The 4,297-nt window shown below is 35.7% G+C and overlaps 1 long non-coding RNA gene across 1 annotated transcript; it reads right to left on the reverse strand.

The window, feature by feature from the left end:
* Positions 1–1,424: 1,424 nt before the first annotated feature.
* LOC141633057 (uncharacterized) lies at positions 1,425–2,647 on the reverse strand. The gene is made up of 3 exons (XR_012537862.1): positions 2,554–2,647; positions 2,350–2,440; positions 1,425–1,536 (listed from the first exon to the last, which is right to left on the reverse strand). It is a non-coding gene; the product is annotated as an uncharacterized LOC141633057 (long non-coding RNA).
* Between the last annotated feature and the right edge of the window lie 1,650 nt (positions 2,648–4,297).

A 4,297-nucleotide genomic window follows, 5' to 3' on the forward strand; every position in this document is an offset into this window, starting at 1 on the left:
ACTACAATCACTACTACAAAAACAGACAAAGAGGATGTTTCAAAACCGTCCTTAAATCTTAAAACAACCGTCCTAAAATCACCCGTCCTCGTTGCCTAAGAGGACGGTTAGCGTGAAGTCAAACCGTCCTCTTTTGGTTTTCAAAAGAGGACGGTTGTGGATTTGAACCGTCTTCTTTTCATTTACAAAGAGGACGGTTGTACCGCTTAACCGTCTTGCATTAAATTCATGGCGCGCTTAATCTTTGCGCCAACTTTAGCACGCTTTCTCTTTGAACCGTCTTCTACACACATTTTTTTGAAATGAAATTAGTGCGAATTTATGAATATTTCCCAGCACAATTGTTGCTCGCATCCATGCTTCTTGACAACTAGATTTTTGAAATGGAAATTTTTTTATTCATACCCTATACGACAATAGTCGTATACTTTAAATATTATATTCGGCTACATTACAACAATTCTTACATTTATACTCTAAATCAAACCAAACAAGACGGAATAAGGTTTGAACCATCAAAATACAAACTATCAAGAATTGGTTTTTTAACAAGCACTAACATTAGTTGAGCCTAAATACTTCAGACATTGCCATCAAATACTTGCGCCTTAAACTCCAATGCATATTTAGCCCAAATTGACCGCACCTCATCAATTTGCTCAACCGAGTATGTCCTTTGGCTTTAATCATGAACTACATACAAAGTAACCAAAAAACACAATTACAATTATTTACATATCAACACGTGTAATTTATATAAAATGAAGTTAAAATTGAAACAAAATAAACAAATGAAAGGGTGTACGCTTGGAAAGGGCTGCGTAGGAAACTCAAATCGAAATCATGCCAACTACAATGTATATAAAATAAACCCACAACGATAAAATAAACACGTATTAGAAAGGATGAGATTCCTTATGGATACAAGATGTGAAATTTGATGCAATGTCCCTGAATATCATCAATATTTATTTATTTTATGATTGCGATTACAGACTTAGCGGATATTAGTAATCATTGTCTAAGAATGAATACAATTATGATCAAGCAAACGGGCGGGGGATTGGCAAGCTAGTTCAGATACAAAGACACTAGACAGTAGCCAAATAAGAGAGGGATTGGCTATCTAGATGACATTAGATTTGCTAAATTGTGCATAGCTCAGAGGTTGGGGCTATAGGCTTAGACTATGGCACTTAGACTGTGACACTGAACTTAGGCGGCTTAGACTATGACATTGAACTTAGGTTGCTCGTCCTGGGTCGACATGTCTAACTTTGTTCAAGGCCAAATTTATATAACTCTATCATAGGACATATTTGGATGAAAGTACAAGACTCGTACCCTGCCCTCCACCCTTTTCCCCTCCCAATACATCTTTCTTCCATACCCAAACAATGAAATGGTTATTACATATAAAAAGTTGGAAAGAATCATTCTCACCTGTTTTTCTTCATGTGCAACATTTATACCATCTTTCAGTTCGCCTTGGTTTTTCAGTGCACCCTTCGAACCAGCGGCAATAATCCTTACCTCCTACCATAAATAATATAGATGATGAGATTTCCCTAAGTACCCAAAGCATTTCAAACAAAAGTTGCATATGCTTAATATGTTGAGATTTCCTTAAATACCACAAATAATATACATGATTTAGCTGCGGCATGTTGAAGTAATCTGCATCAATTCCTCTAATCAGCGCATTAATATCATCAGTTCCTCAAAATTGTCAGAAATTTATGTTAGCATTGGTTACATAGCTGTTTCTCAATGTTTCATAAAGTCACCAGGTTTAGCAATGTTGGTGTAAGGTTACTGAAAAATATACTCCTATTAATGTTGAGCTCATAACAGAAGAGTGTGTTAGACGTTGGATCATCCTAGAGTGCAGTTGGATAAAGAGAGCTCGATATCAGGAAGATTCTAAATATATAAGACAGAGTCTCAACTCTCAAGTATGTTACTCTTACCATTTCTTGAACCATTGTTTGAGGGTTTTCCTAGCTATTCTTGATTTTTCATGAATCACATGATTTCTAATCACTACGGCTTAGTAACCACTTATGAAGCTTTTTAGATATTGATACCTTCCTCATTGATTCAGTTATACTATACTACTACTATATAAGGATTTTGTCTTTTAAACTCGGAGAATCATTGACAAACATAAGATTTAAGAATTAGTATCATGTGTTGCACTACGTTCCTGGTAAACGACCACAACGGATGAGATTCGAGTGGAGAAACTAATATAAGGTCTACAATAACTGAGCATTAATTTTAGCTACTATGCTTCCTCATAAGTACACAACGAGAACATTTTAAGCTTAGGTTCCTTAATTGTAATACCTTGCTTTGTAATTGCCATGAGTTCACTTCAGTTAAGGAAGCTAGCCCAACATATGCACCTTCAGCTGGAGTATAATGTTTATCAGAGTAACTATAAAATATCAAAACTATTAGACTTTCAGGTTAACAAAGGCAATTTTTTTTTGTTTAGAACATAATTTCGAGAAAAGGAACAAGGGTATATTAATTATCCATCGTACCAACCTATCGTAAATCAGTAATCTATCAGAGAGATTTCCATATTGATCCAATGTTGGAAAATCCTCTGAAGCAGGAAAAGAGTAAGGCCAGCTATCTGTTTCAGTAAACAAGTGCATCATTATCATTGTAAGTGTTGTATAAGTAAAAACCAAGTGCTCCATACTAAAATATCGGTGTCTTACAAAGCCAAAAATTGAGAGAAGATATATTAACCTGCTCTTTATATTAGCATAGTCCCACTACCAATTCCAACCATAGCTGCATTTTCACTTAACATTATACTCGTAGTGGATAGCGAAGACTAGTTCAGGACCGCTAGTAATACACAATCAAAACAAAGGGTGTGTGAATGGCACGCAGGGCAAGTGGGTAGATATAAAGATAAGTAAGTAATTCCAATTAGTATCATAATGATGACTATATGTGAAGAGTGAAATACACAGTCATAATACGAAAAAATGAAGAGCAACTAACAAATAAACAAAGTATTTTAATTCATGTCACATGTGTTTTGTCTCAAAGTTTCTATCAAGCACTTTTCAGCCACATTTCGACAAATCAAATTCTGCAAATAATATGTAAAGGACTTGATAAAATTAAAGAATGCAATGAAAGCAAGAGTAATCTATCACTCAATGAATTATGCTATCATCTCCTCAAATATCAATCGACAAAACCATGACACAACATAGATGGACACAATGCTACACAACAATAGCTTCATGATTGGAGAAGAATGACTAAGCACACTAAGAAACCAGATCTAAATCGTAGTTCTTGTGATTATTTTGCAGACTTAGTTCTACAACGGTGTTCTTAATTAATGGTAACATTAGCATGTCAAGGACAAATAAAAACTAATCATAAAATTAAAAGACTGAAAAGTGAAATACATACAAGAATCTACGGCATACCGGAGTGGAGGCGTGCGGAGGCGGACAGAGTGGAAACGTAGTGATGCGGTGACGTTAGGGCAATTACTAATTACGATTAATAAAGGCGATTGTTTGCAATTGATACAGGAGCTATGTGCTCACTGTATCAACCTTGTTTAATGGTGAAAGTTGAGAGAAGATACAAGAGAAGAGAGAGAGAAAGATTTGAGAGAGAATTGTATTGATTATGAATGAATACAGAAAATGATTACAAGTTAGCTATTTATAGAAATCTATATTTGTAAGAGTAACTGATTCTGTTATGACAGCTAAGCAATAACTAACTCTAACATAATTCCTAACAGAATTCCTCTAACTGTATCATTTCTTCCTCCTTAAAAACTTGACTTGTCCTCAATTCACTTGAACATCAAACTGAGGGAATTGCTCCTCAAAACTTTCAGCAGGCTCCCATGTAGCTTCTGAAGCAGGATATCCCTCCCACTGAACCAAGTATTGCACTTGTGCTCTATTCTGAAACTTCACTGATCTCCTTTCTAAGATGGCATGTGGTATTGGAGATTGAATAGAAGATTGACCTTGGAACCAAGGTGGAATGTGTGTAGCCATAGGTAAATTTCCATAAAATTTTTTAAGTTGAGATACATGAAAAACATCATGTACCAAGGATGATGCTGGTAGCCTGAGTTTGTATGCTACCTTTCCAATTAAAGCTGCAACTTGGAATGGTCCATAAAACTTGTGAGCAAGCTTCTGATTACTTCGCTGCTGCACTGACTGTTGTCTATAGGGCTGCAATTTAAGCCACACCCAATCTCCCACAGCAAAAGTTCTCTCAGACCTATGCTGAT

Source organism: Silene latifolia, chromosome Y (genome assembly GCF_048544455.1).
Source record: "Silene latifolia isolate original U9 population chromosome Y, ASM4854445v1, whole genome shotgun sequence".
Taxonomy (NCBI): domain Eukaryota; kingdom Viridiplantae; phylum Streptophyta; class Magnoliopsida; order Caryophyllales; family Caryophyllaceae; genus Silene; species Silene latifolia.